General features: G+C 39.9%; 1 pseudogene; it reads left to right on the top strand.

Moving 5' to 3' along the window:
• The first annotated feature begins 1,837 nt into the window (after positions 1-1,837).
• The window catches only part of LOC149169921 (DNA topoisomerase 1 alpha-like), a 166,789-nt pseudogene continuing 147,927 nt past the window's right edge, over positions 1,838-20,699 (top strand).

The raw sequence follows: 20,699 nt of genomic DNA, 5'->3' as shown, positions 1-20,699 counted from the left end.
TCCTCACAATCATCATCCACTTGCGACTGAGAACACTAGGATTAAGAAAAAATTTCAATGCTCCCCCTTGCACCAAAACACCTCTCAAGGGTATCCAAGGATTCCTTAGATGTCTTGGCATCTTAAATGGGCGGAAGAATATCGTCATCTACAGAGTATTTTATGCATCTCAATGCAGAGGCGCTATTGTTCCTCTTCACTTCTAATTCTTTCAAAAAAAGCTTCATACATCTCTAGTTGTTACTTCAACTTTTTTAACCATTTGCCTTTTCACATTTGTTGTGGCTCAACAAACACATTAACCTACAAATATAGCAATTTCTCTAAAATCAATTTCTAGCTCTAACAATAATAGTTATTGCTATTGCTCATAGTCAAACCATGTAACAATAATAGCTTTATAATCATCCATACTTATGTTATGCCCTAAACCTTTTTTTTATCTTTTTGGAAAAACAAAACCTTTCAAACACATCCTTAATATAATAGAGATTTTCACAAAACTCCTTAGATTTTCACAAAACTCCTTTTTAAAACAACAACGCTTTAATAGGAAGCCTTTTATAAAGGAATGCATAAATCCGTTTTAAAAGTCATGTAACTTTTCAAACAAATAATCACTTTTGAAACCTAAAGCCTTTTAAAAAAGTTTTGAAACGTAGCTCTTGAACAAAAGACAATTTATAACAAGGAAGGCTGCTAAGGCAGCAAGTCCCTGCCACCAAAGCAGCATATACCGAGTTGGAAAAGACACGGGTGCCACCAAAGCAGCATATACCGAGTTGGAAAAGACACGGGTGGGGCTAACATGCATGATATACGTGTCTTGCATGCATGCTATTTCTGGTATGCCGCTCTAATGTTCCTCTCCTAAACGCGACGAGTCGATTGGCACGACGGCTTGCATGGGCTTGCATGTTGAACAGGTGCACCCTCTGAAAATGTTATGTCGACTTTCAAAGCTAGTGGCTTGTTTAGTTGCAGAATGAGCTAAGAATGAGTCTGTTACAGCGCTTGCTACAGACCTGCGAAGATAAAGCCGAGATAATGCCAGATTCAGTGAGATAAATCCATTGACCGCAGAGCCGGTTGGAAGCTCAAAGCGTTTCGTTGGAGTTTAGGCTTTGGGAACTTGGAGTACAGTTCCAAACTTGATGGCTCTCACTGTTGGTGTTCATCGTAAGAAAGAGAGGAGATATTCTTCAGCACTGCAATGACGCCGAAGCATTTAATTATAATGGCATTCAGAATCGTGAATTCTCTGTTGCTTCTGGCGTTTTTAGGACCTGCATTGGCGCAAAACAGCCTGCAGGTTGGATTCTACCATAAGCCGGAATTTCGTGCTCGGGAACAGGCCGAGTGACGGGGGTATTGTTTGGCTGGCCGAGTGGACGATGGGTCTGGGGGTCGAGTCCCTTGCTCAGCAATTTTCTTTTGATGTGTGTGTTCCAGTAGTTCTTTATCTCGTTGTCCGTCCGTCCGGGCAATCTCCCTGCAATTAAAGACCACCTGCACAGTTTCACAGACTGATTAGAAATCACTTCGATCAGTAACTGAGACTTCAAAAGTGAGATTTTCATGACAGATCCAGCTTTAAAAGGAAATCCATTGCAGCAACAGCGGAGATAAAATGACATACTTGTTGCCAACGAAGGAGTGGAGTTTGATGATGAGCTCGTCTTCTTCTTCTGTGAAGCTTCCACGCTTCAGATCGGGACGCAGGTAGTTTATCCATCGCAGTCTGCAGCTCTTGCCTTCGCAAGTAGAATCGATTGTGCGCGGAGTAATCACAAGTCACTTTGCTACCGACAAATCTCTTCCTACTGCCCTCCTGCGCATGCATTTTCATGACTGTTTCGTAAAGGTAAGCGTGCACTTCTCTGGAAATCATAGTCTCCTTTAAATTCAGGATTTATAAATATAAATTGAATGGCGTGGAATTAATAAATATATATGTTGTTGAAGGGCTGTGATGGATCAATTCTGATTGATAGCGTGGGCAATAACGTATTAGAGAAAGAAGCAGGCCCCAACCTAACTGTGAGAGGATTTGAGATAATCGATGAAGCAAAAGCCAAGCTTGAAAGTGCATGCCCCGGCGTTGTGTCGTGTGCTGATATTGTTGCACTCTCTACCAGAGACGCCGTATTCCAGGTATATTCCAGGAACACCAAATTTGAGATTTTTTAAGCGTATTTTGATTTTAGTTCGATAGTTGAAGTGGAATGGCGGTCAACTGGGTACACGATAAAAATTGTTGCTGAACTGAAACCGTGGGTAAGTGCTTGCCTACCCTATTTTCTTTTCATATTTCCTAATAGTGATTGAATCCCCAAATAAGAAATCTGTCTGAAATTGAAAAAATATGAAAAAAATCACTGCATCGTGAAACGATTCACTTGAAGCTACTGCTTATGCGTATGAATTTGTTACAAGAAAGCGATATAACTCGAAAAAAAAAAATTGATGAAAGGAAGGAAGGATTCTTAACAGTAATATATACATCCAGAAGCGAGAAGCAACGAGAGATTTAACAAAATCAGAAGAACAGGGAGCTCAACAAAAAAATTGACCTGACTGATATTTGTTGGTTTCTCTGGCCGACTGTTCTGTGTTCGTAATTGTAATAGCGTTGTCTTCGCTGCTGCTTATGGCCGAAATGGAAGCGAAATCCAAGCGCTGGTAACGGTGAAAATACAACAAAGTCCGATGAATGAATGGATGCTTCTTAATCTCTTAATGTAGTTATGCATATCGATCTGGATATGCCTGTTCTGTAGACACCGCAGCATGCAGAGCATCTGTTCTATAGACACCACAACAGCATGCATGCAGAGTGACACATTGCAACAGTGGCAATTTCAGTAATCCTTACCGTGCGTGATATCAACCAGTTCAGCTTCGTGATAACTCAAATGCAATAAGAGGTAGCATTTTATATTGCCAGATTAATGTTAGCATTAATCAACAGCTCCAGAAAATGAATGAGAAAGACCGAGGAAAATGCAAGATAATATATGGTTGCAGCGCCTCTGCCTCGGGAAGAGGTCAAATAAGACCATAAACCACTATGATCTAAAAAACTTTGTTTATACTCCATAAACAGGGGCGTTCAAGCAGGTGAACTAATGTTAAGTACATCAGAAACTATTACTATAATCCCTGGCCATTGCCAAATGGCAAGGACTAATAAAATATGAAATCCTTTTCAATTTGTTTAAAATTTCAAACGAAAAGGAGGCACCTTCCAAGAATTCGTGGACGTGAGTTATTTTGACGAGTTCTTCGATTTAAAAAAAAAATGTGCCTCGTCCGTGCGCAATTCCTTTTGAAATAAACGTGAACCTTTATAAACTCCTTGGCTCTGTTCAATAAAACATGAATGATAAAATAAGAAATAAAATATCGACCATAAAATCATTCGAATAATTTTTTAGTAAAAAGATAATGATATTCATTATTCAATTTTGGAAATCTAATAAATTTTGTAAATTAGAAATCCATTTCCGTAAAAATATAATGATATTCGTTATTAAATTTTGAAAGACAAATTTAAGAAATCTAATAAATTTTGTAAATTAGAAATTCTTTAGTAAAAATATAATGATATTCATTATTAAATTTTGAAAAATAAATTTAAGAAATCTAATAAATTTTGTAAATTAGAAATCCTTTTTAATAATTTGTTAATTTTATTGGTATAAGTTAATTTTGTTAATTTTATAAACTTATCTATATAAATTTCCTTTTTATTATTCCTTTTTCGTAGGTTAAGATATTTTTATATTGATGCATAACAAAAAAACTACATATGATAATTGTTTTGTTGCTTTTTGTTTTCTTCCGTTGAAAACCACACCAGTAGCACAACATTAATTGTTTTGTCACAAAGAAATACATTGTTAAAAATATTTGATATTACAGACCAAAATTTGGCTAAGGTCCCTACCTACCTAGAGGTAATATACCAAAAACTAACATAAGATAATTGAAAGGGAAAAAAATTGGATGACCATATAGATTTCTATTTATCAAAGAAACTTGGTGCAACATGTGTAGTTAGTTGCGGAGTGCACCCAGATGGTTTTAAGTGGAACTACTTTGTTGTTTGAGTAAGAAAAAACAATGTCAGCCATTTCTTCTGCCAATACATTGATTTTTTTAACTACTTAGCGAGTCAACCTCTAAATTCCATCCAACTGGAATTGATTTTTTTGTTGAGGTTATGATATTTTACTCAATACTCTTACCATGACAATCTTGATTTGCTAATATACTTCAAAAACATTCAAGTTTTGTGCTCAAAGGGAATGAATGCAACTTGTATCTTACACCTAGTTTCCAGCCTATTCCAGTATACCAAAAACCAAAATAAATATTCTTCTAATCTTGGCATCCTCTTCCACCTCTACAATCTCTCTCTGAAGCCATGGTGTGGTTCGATTGAAGAACTTACTGACAACATGATTAGATTCCTGCTAATTTTACTCATCGAACATTTGATTTCTACAACTTGTAGAAACATAGCCCTTTCCACTCCTTCCTCTGCCTCCACATCCCCATGGGATGATTAGGGAGTATTATATTCTATTCACCTTGTCAAAAAATATAATTGGATAGTGATCATTTGGACATGTGGTGTTATGGTACTTACTTGGATTACCAAGCGGTTTTTCCCAAGCCCTTCATTCAATGAACTAGACGAGAATTATGATAACTATTTCTAAAGGTCCCCTCTCACGTATTCCTTTCGTCCCTTATCCTCCCCTCATTAACCCATACGTTCGAAATAAATAACCAAAGTTGAATATGCAGGAGGGTAAAGAGGAATTCTCTTCTTGAATTTGATTTGGTACTTGTTGACAGTGTTGGACCTGCCAACAAAGGGGATATCCTCGGTATGAAGTCCAAACTAGACCTCACACCTTTTGGTGTAGGAGTCCCATCGGTTACAATGGACCTATTGCCAATTTTAAAGCTCTGCCTTGGCTCTAGCTGTTAGCCAGAGTGTTACAATATTATCTTAAAACAACAAGGTATGTGTGTCTCGTGAGTGCGTAATGTAACTTGTGTCTAGGTTCGCTTACTATAAAAGGGGAGAGTGAAGTGAGCCTATTGATGGGAGTGAGTAGTCCCAACCAATGAAGAAACACAGGCGAAAACAATAAGGGTTTGTCCAGCATCCAATGGAATAGTCCATGGCGGATGTGGTAGTGGTTAAAACCAAAGTTCAAGGGAAGACACATACATCATCTAGAAGAATAGTCCACACGGGGGTGATAGTCGTTAAAACTAATAAAGCACAAAGATGTCATGTCTAATGTCCGGCAAAGATACCACATAGACGGGAGAAAAATGATAAGAAATAAAACACATATTCAACAATGTAAGTACTAAAATAACCAAAGTAGTTCAACTATCTTAGTATAGGTTGAGAAAACATGCATTACAAATGTTTCCAAAATAGTCTTACAAGTGGAGACATAACATGAGTGAAAACGTGTTGGCCTGAGACAGGCTTCTGAATCAAGAAAAAGTTCCAAGACACATTTGTACACCATACATCAATAGCTCCAGTAGTGGGTCATTGGAGCCACCCATTGCTCCTCAAAGAATAGACTACAAACTCTTAAGGCTATGTGGGAGGAGCCAAGGGAAAAAGTCCTTTTCTCATACAATGAGGGGACATATATAGCCAAGGGGGAAAACTGACCCTTGTGACTCTTTGACTTCCCTCATGAATGTTTAACATCCTATGAATTTTTAACTGACGTGACTCTTCAACTTAATATGTGCATCTCTTGGAATTTCAAATTACATTACATTTCATTACAATAAGTATGTCCCATAGTGGTGATGTGGCCAACACAACTCAACATGACACTGCTAACATGTATGGGCTGACTATGGTGTCCATGTCGAGTTGTTGTGCTGCTAAGTGATGGTGTGCTCTCGGTGTAACATGTCTTCACCTCTGCATGGCAAAGTGCTTGGGGTCCTTGATGGTCTTCTTCTTTGCTTGATGGTGCATGTGCATGTTTCCCTTTCGCTTGCTACTCGATGTGCTTCGTGCATTCTTTCGAATGCGAGAAAGTCTCCTAGCATGCACTTCTTCTTCATCCTATTCGTCGTCACACCATGCTTCATCAATGTACCTGTTCATGCAATCACTCATGACGAGATGACATCAAATCCAAAAATATCCTATTCTAACATGATGCATTGTTACTGTTTCACTGCAGGTGACTATGAGAGGGATAAGGCACTGAAACTGCGCAAAGAACAACTGAGGCCGAGATGCGAGGCTTCGAGGCATTGTCAGGAAAAAATGTGCAGATGTCATTAGGAGGCAGATTTGGGCAATTTGGGAAAACATTGATAAGTGCGGGGTAAAACCCAGCTGAGAGGCGGAATTGTGAAGTTTCTTAGAGGAAGACCAGGTAAGGTGTCGAGGAACTACTGGCCAATCTGTGGAATTTTTAAGAGGAGCACTGGGTAGGTCATCCATCTATGATCTATCGAGTTTCTCTGGGGAAAATAGAGCAGGTAGCAGGATGCACTGGAAGGAAAATCTACGTAGTTTTCCATAGGAGGACAGGATTATGCTGCAGGAGCTATTGCTCAAGACTGCACAATTCTAGGAGATAGTCCGGGACAGACAGTGGGGGCTCCCAGACATAAGTGCGCATTTTCTAGGTTGAGTGCAGAGCCAAGTGGTAGGGTAGGTGATATTTAAAACTAGACAATTTTCTTAGGGAGAGTAGAGCAGGCTGGCGGGGGGCCTGCTTGTCAGATTTGCACAATTTCGTAGTACATTGTAGTGACAGGAAGTAGAGGCATGGCCCACATGTTTGCGCAGTTTCTACAGGCAATGCAAGGCAAACGGGTTGGATGAGTTCCATGCAGTTTTGGAGATTAGTGCAGCCTTGGGTCACAACTCAAGTTAGTTTTTCCGGTTTGCTAGAGGGAGGCTTCATGGGTGATCTTGTGGGAAGCACAGACTGGATCGGGTTCTAGGACAACTTCTCTGTAGTTTTGTGAGGCAGACTGCTAGCTCATTTCCAGAATTGAGAAGTTCAGGCTGCCTGGAGGATAGCCTCAAGATCTGCATAGTTTTGGACAGTAGTGCAAGGTCACTGAGATCGGGGTCTAGTTGAATGAGGGTTGTTCGGTCGACAAATTTTCAAGAAAAATGACTAAGTGTGAAAGAAAGTGAACTTGAGGACACATGACATTATGATCACACACTTAGGATGGCTCAATGACAAGACACCTCAGGCTAGTATGACAATCACGTGCCCAGTGAGATTGACTCAAAGGTTATGAGCGACAAGTGGGACAGTTGAGATATGTCTTCGAACGACAGTGACAACGCTTACGCGATAGTGCACACAACTTTGTGTGTGAGTACGACCGATGTTCACAGAGTGAAAGAAACTCATGCACACAAATATAAACCTTCAAAATCGCTAGAACAAGCTCGCAAGCATGAGATAGAAATCAACATGCCAAAAGAAGACTAGTGGTCCATCAAGAAAAAAGGGTATAAAAATTCGAGGAGAGCTCATGGGATGAGCCCGAGTGTTTCCAACCATCAAGCATAAAAATCAAGGAAGGCTCTAAAATTTGGATGCAGACTAAAATTTTGGAGGGTGTTGCAACTGCTACAAGACTTGGTGACACAATAGTTGAATACCAACTTCTATTTTTTGGTTCTTTTACAACAAAATGCCTTGGCCTTTCAGGGAGTATTGATTCCTTGTGTAGGTCACTTTGGCTTCCTCACTTATCCCATGGATAGAAATGGTTCACCTTGTACCAACTTAGTCAAACACAACAAAATTTTCAACTAGATCATAGTGTTTCAAAATCGGGAAGGGTAGTTTGATTCGCAAGATTAAGATTCGCAGAGTATAGGTTTTCATCTATGATGTTGCCCGGGTGCCAACAGGCCTAGAAAATACCTTGGTGGAGTCACGCAAGAGCATAAGCATTGTTCCACTGCCAGCAAGCCTGGTCAATACACTGGTGGAGTTTCCCGCTTCACCACTCTATGCGGGAAGCCTTTCTCTTATTTCGTCTTTGTCTATATATATATATATATATATATATATATATATATATATATATAGATTTGAAAAAGGATTGTGCATAAGCACTTATTTATTTTTTGGCGGAAGAGAGATCCTGAGTTATTGAGAGCAGAAGAGGTTTTTCCTTCAGAGAATCATGTAAGGCCTTTGGTTTAGGTTTGCTCATTTATATTTTCCCCCTTCTCCCTTTCTACTAGTTGGATAATCTTGGACACATAGAGAAAAAGAATAAGCACATGTATGGGGTTTCCCAGTTTGGACACAGGTTCATGGTTTGAACAGAGCTTTCCTTACAGACATATTGTATTTTCCATGAAGACTTCATTGGCCAAAAGTTAAAACCAAGCACAAAGAATATAGAAACAGGACTGGCCAAGTGTTGTTCTGTCACAAGGCTCTTGTACTTCACCCACATACTTACTCAAAATCCAGAACATAGTATAGCCACAGCACTTATGCGCGTAGCAAAAAAAAAGGAAATTCTGTCACGAAAAGGAAAAACAAGACAGGGAAATGAGTACACAACAAGTAAACAAAACCAGAAGACAAGAAAGAAAAATGACTAAAGAAAACATAATGAAATAAGAAAACCATGAAGGACTACATGTGCAAGGAAGGAAAACTAAGATGCAACTAATCCTACTCCTATCCTAACAACTAAATAGTCGAGATTACGTGACATGGAATTTCTATTGAAGCCATCGTAGTCATTCTTGATCTGCAACCACAAAGATACAAGCGATTAAAACAGATAAAAAATAGTGCACAACAGAGAATACAAAATCTTGAAAATATTGCACACAGAAAGAAAGGTCTTTCTTGTGGGAAGAAAAATGTGTCACGACCACCCAATACACATGCTTATCTTTTCGATGGATCCTATTATTCAACAAATCTCGGAAGCCTCTTACGACTGTGTGGTCATCTACAACAAGATTCTTGGTGAGCGTGAGGAAGGATTGAAGCTTATTTCTTGCAACATGGCTTGCCAAGTAAGATTATTCCAGCCATTGATTGATTGGATCGTGAAATTCATAATGGTTGTTTGGAAGGTCTCGTGACCTATGAAAAGATGGCTTTCTTATTGGAGATACGAAATCAGGATGGGAATCTTGTATAGGAAAATAAATCTGATCATTCTCATCAGTCATGCCAAGAAAGTGACTCACTCACTTAACAAAAATATCAGGAGAAAGACGCTAAACAGTGAAGATCAGAGAGCATGAAGTAAGTGTCATTGAATATACTGTTGGGAAAATGATAAGCTGCATGACAATCGTTCGAGATGGGGAAATGGTTAGATGTGTTTGTTAAATTTAATTGAACAATCTTGTGAACACTATGATCAATGGAACCAAGTTCGTCATGAGCTAGACATGATAGACCACCCCCCACAATGGGTGAAAAATTGCACAGGCATCATGGTCATCACAAAAATTTAAAAGGGATGCCAACATTGTGAATGTGTGAAACCAGTTGAGGCATGGTGGAATGAAACAAGCTTGATTCACATGATAGCTTGTGTGCTCATCATCACACAGGGGGGTTATTGGTATGATCAGTGAGAAGATTTGAAGTATAAGGTTCACAAGAAGACTAAGGAGTTGATCATGAGACGAAAAATTTGATAAGTATGATTGCGAGCAAAGATAGTATGTGAGATGATCAACCTGACAATTACATGATTTCATGAGGGATGGAAACTCCCACCTCGAGTTTGATGCAAGAGATGTGCATGAAGACAGATGCGCTATGACAAATTTGTGAATTCAACCATAAGTGAAATTTTGAAAATTTGAGTTATCACATCCGGAATACCAAATATTTTTTACACGTGAATTCATATTGAGTGCAACGATGTAGATAAATGGATTGTGCATGCGAAACCATATCTTATTGGGCTTTGGAGGCTCACCAGAGTCGCGAGGTCCTGAAATAACCATAAATGGATGTTGAAGTGCATTGATTTCCTGGCACAACTCGAAACTTTCCAGAATTGCAGAATCATATTTTGAACTTTGAATGAGATCGTGCATGACTTGAAGATGGATTTTGTTGCTAATTTCAAAATTTCTCTTATGATGGCATCCATCTTTGTCACACGTTGCACTATATTTTTTAGCTTCAACAAGCTGACTTGAAGAGTTGTCTTCATGCAATAGAAGAGATGACAGGGAATCGGAAGTATGCTCTGTGATTAAATTTTTTTCAACTTCATCATGGACAACCTCACTACCTTCTATCAATTAAGGAGATAACTCATCAGATGGACAAGTAATAGAACATGAAGTATCTCCGACGCATGTGGGTGTGTTATAAATGGTATGACACACGGGTGAGTGAGGTGAAGAGGAAGTTTTTATATGAGCATCTTCCTTGACCAGAGGAGATTCTAGATTTGATTTAGAGTATTCATGATAAAATGAAAGATCACATAATGTGCATGGGTGTTCATCATGGTATATGGAAGCATGGGAGTGATGACTACCCAAGACTGATCGAAAGGATTAATTGTACAATATGTTTCTCAGAGATTAGCAGATTGAGAATTGATAGAGAATGGAATATCATTGTTTGATGCGGACAATTTTGAATCAGAGAGGGGGAATTGATAGTGTACTCACCTTTATACTCCTCTGTTAGTGTAACGTTATTGGCTTGCGGCTGATTGCAATTTGAGACAACAACTTGAGAATCAAGAGAGTGTGCACAACTGGCTAGTGAAAAAAATTGATCAAGTGAGTCATAGTAGAAGGAGTCATAGCTTGTGAATGATGGAGGATGGCACAAAGGCAGATCAAACTCGAGACATGAGTTGTGAATGGTGATGTCCTCTTGTGGAATGGAGGAGCGAGTCTTGGTTATAGGCTCTCTGAGCCATTCTGGAACTTCCACCATGGAAGCAGGAGATAGATGAGAGAACGGGTTGGGGCTATGCTATGCAGATTCCTCAACTTTGCAATCGCCACAAGGGGGCACCCACATTGGGACCAAAAAAGGAGGAGGACAAGGAACAAACACAGTGTTGGGCTCCTCCTCTACAATTTGAGGTGCCTCATGATCCGCAAGAGTTGCGGAAGCAGAAAATTGGGAGGTTCATTTTCACTATATGAAGTGACACAAACCAAGCACTTGAACTCTTATTTAAGGAAATCCGAGTTCAAATCTTTTTATGGAATTCCATAAAAAAGGTGAAGAAATCGATTACAAAATTTCTCAATTGACTCATTAGGATCCATTCTTAGTAGGTTGATTCTTCCACAAACATCTTCGTAGTTATACTTATCGAAGGATTAATGGAGATCCTTGAGGAAAGGGAGAAGGGAATGGATAGAAGCAGGTGGCAAGGTATGACACCATTGATTGACATGAAATTTAAGGGTGAGGAAGAAAAACACACAAGAAGACTCTTCATTATCGATTTCATGAGGTTGGAAAAATTAAAGAAAATTAGAAATGTGCTTGGATATGGACGTTCCATCCTCACCAGCAAAAATTTAACTCGGAAAAGTGATTGAGAAGCTCATCGGGGAGTGAAATTTGATGAAGGGAAAAATTGGAGAAATGATGCAGGAGCATGATTGGTGTATGAGACATTTTAGATAACAGATTCAAACTAGATGCAATGGGCTCAGCCTATCCTCTGGGCCTCCTTCTAGTGCCATTTTCTCGATGGTTTTAGGCCCACGAACAAAGAGGATCTCCCTAGTATGAAGTCCCAACTAGACCTCACACCATTTGGTGTAGGATTCCCACCCTTTACAATAGCCCAGTTTCCATTATCTTAAAGATCATCCTTGGCTCTAGATGTCAGCACATGAGAGTGTTACACTTGTATCTTCAAACAACAAGGTATGTGTGCCTGGTGATTGCGTAATGTAATTCGTCTAGATTATCTTACTATAAAAGGGGAGAGTGAAATGAGCCTCTTAATGAGAGGGAGTACCCCTATCCCAAGAAGAAAAACATGCCAAAACAATAAGGGTTTGTCCAGCATCGAGCAAAATAGTCCACAACTGATGCGGCAATCATTAAAACCAAATTTCAAGGAAAAACATGTACACCATCCAGTAGAATGGTCCACACGGGGGTGATGGTCATTAAACTAAGAAATCACAAAGATGGTTTGTCTAATGTCCAGGGGAGTAGTTCACATGGATGGGACAATAGTGAGAAGCAATGCATCACATCTTCAACAATGTAAGTACTAAAATAATTGAAGTCGTTCAACTATCTTAGTACAAGTTAAGTAAACATGCATTTCAAACATTTAAAGAATAATCTTACAAATAGATACAAAACATGCGTGGAAATGTGTTGGCCTAAGATAGGCTTATGAAGTAAGAAAAAGTTACGAGACATTTGCAGACCATACATCACTAGCCCTAGTAGTGGGTCATTGGAGCCACTCCTCACTCCTTAAAGAACAAACTAAAGACTCTCAATTCTATGTGGGATGAGTCAAGGTGAAAAGTTTGTTGCTCCTACAATCAAGGGATAGATATATCCAAGGGGGATAACTGGCCCTTTTGACTCTTCGACTTCCCTCATGATTATTTGACTTCCTATGACTTTTCAACTAACGTGACTCTTCAACTTCATATGTGCGTCTCTTGGAAATTCACATCACATTACATTTGATTACAACAATTATGGCCCATAGTAGTGATTTGGCCAAGAAAACTAATGACACAACTCGACATGACACTGTTGACATGTACTAGATGAATGTGGCATCTGTGTCCAGTTGTTGTGCTGTTGAGTGATGGTATTCTCTTAGTGTAACATGTCTTCAACTCCACATGGCAAAGTGTGCGGGGTCTTCGATGGTCTTGATCACTCCCTTATGGTGCATGTGTATGTGTCCCTTTCGCTTGCTACTCGATGTGTTTCATGCATTCTATCAACTGCGAGCAAGTCTTCTAGCACGCACTTCTTCTTCATCTCATTCATCGTTGGAAAATGCACCTGCTCTTGTAATCAATCATGACGAGATGACATAAAATCCAAAAATCTCCTAGTCTAACATGATGGATTGTTTATTGTTTTAGTGTAGGTGACTGGGAGAGGGACAAGGCACTGAAACTACATAGAGCATAGCTCAGGCCAGGATGCGAGGCTCTGGAGCACTATTAGGAAAAACTATGCAGATGTCACCAAGAGTTAGATTTACACAATCCAGGAGAACTGTGACAGCTACGGGTAAAACCCAGTTAGGAGGCAAAATTGTGTGGTTTCTGAGAGGAACACCATGTAGGGTGGCGGCGAATTGTTGGGCCAATCTACACAATTTTCAAGGGGAGCACTGGGCAGGTCATCCAACTGGGATCTGTGTAGTTTCTCAGGGGAAGACAGAGCGGGCAGTAGGATGCACTAGGAGGAAAATCTGTGCAGCTTTGTAGAGGAGGACAGGATGAGGCTGCAAGATCTTTTGGTCAAGACTGTGTAATTCTGAAGGAGACAATCCAGGACAGGTAGCAGGGGCTCCCAGACATAACTGCACATTTTATGGACGGAGAGAAGAGTGGGGAAGCAGGGCAGGTGACAGTCAAAACAATGCAATTTTCTAAGGGAGAGTAGAGTAGACTAGAAGGGGACCTGCGTGTCAGATTTGTGTAATTTCCTGAGACAGTGTAGTGACAGGAAACAAAGGCATATGCCACATGTATGTGCAATTTCTGCAGGTAGTGCAAGGCAGGTAGGCTCGATAAGTTCTATGCAATTTTGGAGTTTAGTGCAGCCTTGGGTCACAACTCAAGCCAATTTTTCTAGTTGACCAAAGGAATGCTTAATGGGTGATCTTGCAGGAAGTGCAGACTGGATCATGTTCTAGGACAACTTATACGTAGTTCTAGGAGACAGTTAGCTACCTCATTTATGGAATTATCTAGTGCAGGCTACCTAAAGGACAACCTCAAGCTCTCTGCAGTTCTAGGTAGCAATGCAAGGTCATTGAGATAGGGGTCCGATAGAAGGAGGGTTGCTTGGTTTACAATTTTTTAGGAAAAATGACTAAGTGTGAAAGCAAGTGAACTTATGCAGACATGACATTGTGATCACATACTTAGCATGACATGAAACTAGGGCACCTCAAACCAACAAGACAATCACGTGCTCAGTGAGACTTATTGAAAGGTTACGAGCGATAAATGTGGCACTTGAGATATGCCTTCGAACGACTATGATGACACTTGTGCGATAGTCCATGCAACTTTGTGTGTGAGTATGACCCATGTTCACAGAGTGAGAACAACTCATGCACACAAAGATAAACCTTCAAAATCTTTAGAACAATCTCCCAAGCATGACACAACAATCAAAATTCCAAAATAATATCGGTGGCTGATCAAGAAAAAAGGGTGTAAAAACTTGATGAGAGCTCATGGGATGAGCCCGAGTGTTTGCAACCATCAAGGGGAAAAACCAAGGAAGGCTATGAAATTTGGATGCAGATTTTGGAGGGTGTTGCAGCCGCTACAAGAGTACATGGGCAAGAAATAGACACTAGAGCAAAGGATCAGGAAATTTTCCCAAGAGGATGATAGTATTAATCCTCTAGTCAACTAACTCCCCAAGATATTAACCATACCAAATAACAGTAGCCCTCCATAAAACCATAGGAAAGGGATGTTCGAACATAGTAAACTGTAATGAAAAGCTATGCAAATTTAAAGTTGGGCCATGTATATGTAAAATAAGGCTATTAAAATGGGGTTCCCTTCCCAAGGAGCTTAGACACAACTTCCATTGTGGTAAAACTTCACAAATTTAAGCCAACAAGACTTACCCCTAAGATTTCACTATCATAAAAAAATGGTAGTGTTATCGGGAAAACTAGTGTCTATCCAAAGCTGCTAGTCCCACTAAGATGGGTAGCTATCTTTGAAACAAACAAACTAAAGTCACTTATGTTTTCCTTTACGAGAGATAGATGAGAAAGAAGCAGAGAGTACCAACCTCAGTCTTTCACTTGGCTCCTTGCTTGTTTCCTTTCCCCTTTGACAGAATCTCGCCACTCCTTCCTTACTTGTCCCGCTTCAAAGAGCACCTGTAGAGTCAAAGCAACATAATACCATCAAAGCATAGAGATCTATCATTGTAAAAAATATAGGATCAGATATATATTGACCATACAAATGCATATATCAACACAATATTCAGAGATACACAAGAATATGGAGGAAAAATCAAATAGCTTTATTGATAGAAGTAGTAGAAGAGAGAATTACAACCACTTGGTCGACCCACTGCCATCCTCCTAGCATGAAAGCCCTCTTCACCTCATACAAAGCAAGATCACCCAACAATGTATTCAAAGAGAAACCAACAACACTTCCTTGGAAACTACAAAATTCCAGCCTTCACCCTCTGGATCTCTAAGATGAGGGATCCATATATAGATATTTGCAGAGGTGTGAGTCAGCTCTGGGTTTGTGATTAGTGTCATTCCACTGATAGTTATTGGTTCCACTTGGAGATTTCATTGATCTCTTACTTATCCCTAGGCGAATTCTAAGAGGCAAGTGTCATATGAGAAGTTTCTAGAAGATTCCTTTAGCAAACTGTCTCTGCCATTTGTCTATTCTCGCTCATCGCACCCTACAGAAGGCCTTTTCAGTATGCATTGCACTCCCATGTGTATAAGGTGAGATGCATCGTACCCTGGCCATGCAACAGGTGAGATGATCCAGTTTTGACCAGTTCTGAGCAGTTTTTTAGGGAGAACTTCTGGGAAATGATGTAATTAGTTGACCTTGATCCTTTAGGGTATGAAACAACACTTTTAGAGGTTTAGAAGCCCTTGGTTTATAAAAATATGTGATTGGGGTTGCAGTGCCCAAATATGTCTATAACAGTTGCCCCCTAAAGCATGAGGTCGTAAATCTTTTAATGTCGGGTGAAATGCTTTATCATGAGGATCCAAGGTTTTTCGAACTGGAAGGTGACCTGTAGTAAGATACAGTACAATACATTATCTTCATAATATTTTCATGATATAGCTGAGGCGGGCATTCCCATGCTCAACTTTATAAATTCATTTTCATGTACATAGGACAGACAACCGTCTGTGTGGCAGATTGATGATTTTGGTAGAGCCATCATCCTTTGGCTTGGATGATTATCTGTGTAGCAATGATGTACATTTGATGTCTTTATTTTCCTAGATATATCACAGCCCGGATGGATGAAACTAGACCCAGGGTCTTCAAACTCGTTCAATCTTTGCCCGAAGTACAAGTCGATCCATGTGAAAAGATGTTCTGAAGTCGAACATGGAAAGACATCGCCTGATTACCAGCCAATGATGTAAGTTGTTAACAGGCGTGAGAGGGATCACCAATAATGATAATGACCCTCAAGGCACTGCAGTACAATTCACGTGGTGTGAATACATGAGTCGATGTCGAACACCACGCAAAATATTTCGGTCAAAGGCCATTAATCTAAACCTGTTGTTGGAAGTGAGAAACTTGCCATTGAGGCATGCAAGCTTCAAAGTACTGAAAGGGTTGTTCCTAGGTCAACTTCTTGGATAAGGAGCTGATGTCGACAAGAAGTGACTCATCGTAGGAGGGCATTAATGAATCCCACATCTATGACACGGAATGGAGCGAATGATTTTGTGGAGGTGAAAACGATCTGATGATACAAGGTTTAGGGTGGCGGTCATGAAAGAATGAAGCATGAAGGTATTGCAGTGGATGAGACACAAGCTAGGTTGATAAATTCTATGAGCGACTTCTCTTGAGCATATCGGTGACACTGAAATGGATTGGTAGTGTTAACCCCAAAAGTGGATGGCACGGTGGACCAATGGTGACATGACCGGTGAACGAAATAACCCAACTCGACTCAATCATGGTGATGGAGTGAAAGTGTCATGTTCAAGAGCGACTTGCTACCAATAAAGTTTCTTCAAGTTTTCTTCCCAGTTTTCCCCAGTCATTTCTGACCAGTACCTCTTTACTTTTGTCAATCTTGAGGAGGATAACATATTCTTGTTCTATAATTTGCCCTTCGGGTAAACCCGTTGCTATGTTTTAATGAGCCTAGCGACAGTGAGGCTTGCTCTTGTCTACATGGACAAGTTTGTCGCTATTGTTTTAACGAGTTTAACGACAAGGATAACTCAGTTCTTTTCAATTTTAGAGAGTCTAAAAAGAGTCAGAAAGAAAACTCCAGTAATCCTTTTTTGTAATATAATCCCTTAGGTTCGAAAAAATATAAAATAATATGAAAGGGATGACTTTTCGATCGTTTTAACGAGCTGAACAAGACAAGCGCTCGATCCTTTTTGTGTAATGATCCCTCAGGTCCAAAAAGATTAAGATCTAGAGGAAGGATAACACTTTCGATTGCTTTAACGAGCTGGAGAGGCCAATTTCTCGGCAATCTTTTCATATTTTACAAGTCAAATGAAAAGAGCTTAAAGAAGGCTGGTTTTTTTGAGGAATGAGTGATGATTTTGGATAGCAGCTGGTTCCAGGTAAGGTTTGGAACTTTTCAATCATGGCAGTGTAAAGAAGATGGCTAACATAATCACTTGTCACAGTTGTTCCTCAAAAGGGGTAAACAATCAAATGGAGGCATATGATTGGCTAAAAAAGAGTGGAGGTGATGGTAAGAACACGACCAAGGCTCAAAAGCTGATGATAATGCGATCGAAATGGTTATTTACCGAAGGTGGGTTCATTTTTTAATGAGCTTAAACTCTGGTGGAACATATGCTCATTGCTAGGTTTATTTTTTAACGAGCTTGAACTTCGCGTAAAACTGCTTGTGGCCTGGTTCATTTTTTAATGAGCTTGAACCATGCAACAACATATGCTTAGATTTGGTTTCATGTTTACAAAAGCTTGAAACGAGAAACTATGCTTGTTATAATTTCGCATGCCCCCAGCATAGTGATGCAAATCGAAATGCATGCCCCCAAAGCTTCATTGCATTCAACGAGGTGGTTGGAATGAAGGTTTAACTTCAAGATTTTTGAAAGAATCAACTTGGATTTTACGAGATCGTAATCAAAGACTCGATTTGGAAAGGGAGTTGTTTCAATTTTTAATGAGGTTGACACAGTAAAAGAACTATTCTCATAATCCACCATATTTACAGTATTTGATATATAATCAAAAACTGAAGGATGATTAAGGTTGCTGGAATAATCTTTGTTGTGATCTAGAAGATGGGAACGATGGTGGTAATCTTCCCATGGTGCCTCTCCTATCATCATTGACTGAATGATTCTTTCGTCTGTAGAATGTACATGTGACCAAGGATCTGAAGAGGTGCCATATTCCTTAGACCTATCTATCCAAACACTCGATGTGCGTTGATTTGGGTTTGCCTGCCATGCCGAGAACATTGATTGCTACAATATTTCTATTGGGCTTGGAGGCAATACCTGGTGATGATCCATGTTAACATCGTGTTCGGACATCTTCTGAATGGAAGATACCATATTGCAGGTTCCCACTGTGGCCACTTCCACCAGGTTGTTTGGAGGCGGTAGGGAAAAAGTACCCATCAATGTAGGGTCTTTTAGTAGGCCTACTCTAATATTTTGAAGCAATTGAGAGCTTCCGTGGATCATCGGGATGCTTCCCATAACTTGTGAACTGTTGGGGAGAAAAGTTTTCTGGTCAATGATTATAATTCCTCCTTAAAAAGGAAATGCAATCTTTTTGAAGTATGTTGACACAACAGTGGCCATAGCATAAATCCAAGGTCTTCCCTGTAGGATGTTATAATTGATATTCCCATTGATAACTTCAACATCAATTTCTACTGTTTTTCCCCCCATTTCAACTTGTAAGTTACTCAAAATCCCATATGGAGTGTATGTTCGTCCATCAAATGCTTTTAACGTCATTGACAATCACGACAAGGGTGGTGACCCTAAAGTTTTCCAGCAAATCATTGACATAATACATGTAGATGCCCCCTCATCAATAATTGTTCGGTGAACAGTTTTGTTGAGGGCTTTCACTTGAATGAGGAAAGCGAGTTGAGCTGGTAACTGAGGTTCATATCCTTTATGATTAAAGGCCACAAGATTGGAATCCGTTGGGTCAATCCCACCTATTGCTGATAATAGAGCCTGCTTTTGGGAGGGGAAATTTTGCAGTACTTCAAGTGCTGACATAGCGGACAGCGATTGGGCCAGGTCATCTACTATATTATAATTATGTGTCGCTCTGGCACGAGTATTAAATTTCGATTTGTGTACTACTCCCTTCGGCAGCTTATCGTTAGCTCAAGAATGATGGGTGGCACAACTTTGGTCGAAGTTGTTGTCAAACTACTAGGTTGATCAGTAGCCTTGTTGTTCGACAACTGTGGATTCCCGTAATATTTTTTCCTTGTCGATATCAAAGCATCATTTTGCTACTTTAAAATGGACAACATAAGCACTTGGGATGGGGAGGCATTTTCGTTAGCAACTAGATTGGTTCCTGGGTTCGGAAATGGGTCAGTCAATATTGCTGAAGTTCTTGAATTCTTAAAGATTTTCTTAACTTCAGCTTTATATGTACCATCTCTCGTCCAATGATCCTCATCGCATATGAGGCATGGTTGACTAGGTTTCTTTTGCCTAGAAGGGTTTGCAGAAGATTTTTTAGGAGACAAATCATCCTGTTTCTTCTTTTCGCTCTTCCCTTTCTTCTTGCCCCCTGGTTGCTTCGGTTCTTTGCCTTTGTCGGTCGACACGGCATTAACCTTTGAGGCTAGAAGTTCTTCATTTGCATTTTGACCAGAAATGTTACGGGCTTTCTTAGATGTAGCCTTTATTGATTTCGTGCTTGTCGTACCTATCACACCATCACCAGCATGAGAGTCCTTGTTTGATTTAGGAGGAGGAGGAATGGAAAATTCTGGTCTAGGAGCATCAGGGATTTTGTCATAGAGCGTGCCAGACTAAGTATAGATCAAGTCTAGATATTGTGCATGAGCAATGACTTGTTATTCGGTGACGACTCCTCCCTTTGCCACATCTTCGGTAATAGAAGGTAACAATGACTTAATAAACCATTCAGCTAGTAGCTGATCAGGAACATATGTTTTTACCATTCTATGACAACGTCTCCACTCATGAATATGATCAAATATGTGAGTGGCCGTCGTCTACTTGAAATTGGTAAGAAGCTCTATTCCTATTTCGTACCTTATTGGTAACGAAAAATGGGTTAAAAAGGTGGTGGCAAGGGCGCCAACGTTATCAAACGAAGCTCTAGGCAATTCGATGTACCATTTTGCTTCCGGACCAGTTAACATTCACTGAAAAAGGTGAATCCTATTCGAATCATCATTTAGAGTGTTGGAGGAACACCATAGATGAAAGGTCATCACATGATTCGACGGATCTTAACCCGGATTTCCATTAAATTTAGGAATATCTGACAGAAGTTTATGAGGAATCGTTGGCCACCAAGGGTTATAAGCAATTGGATCGTTTGTTAGCCGATTTAGATCTGGTTACTCTAAAGTTGCCATGAAGGGCAACTGTTGATTCAGGTTCGGCGAAGCATACCCAGGATAAGATGGGATTGCCTGAGAAGTGGGTCTTTGCATACCAGCATAATGCATTTGATGCTGATAACTTTGATA

The sequence above is a fragment of the Pinus tabuliformis genome, chromosome 4_2 (assembly GCF_031772625.1).
Source record: "Pinus tabuliformis cultivar Carrire ecotype Pingquan chromosome 4_2, CPIR1, whole genome shotgun sequence".
Taxonomy (NCBI): Eukaryota; Viridiplantae; Streptophyta; class Pinopsida; order Pinales; family Pinaceae; genus Pinus; species Pinus tabuliformis.
This window is presented reverse-complemented; position numbering and strand designations above follow the sequence as displayed.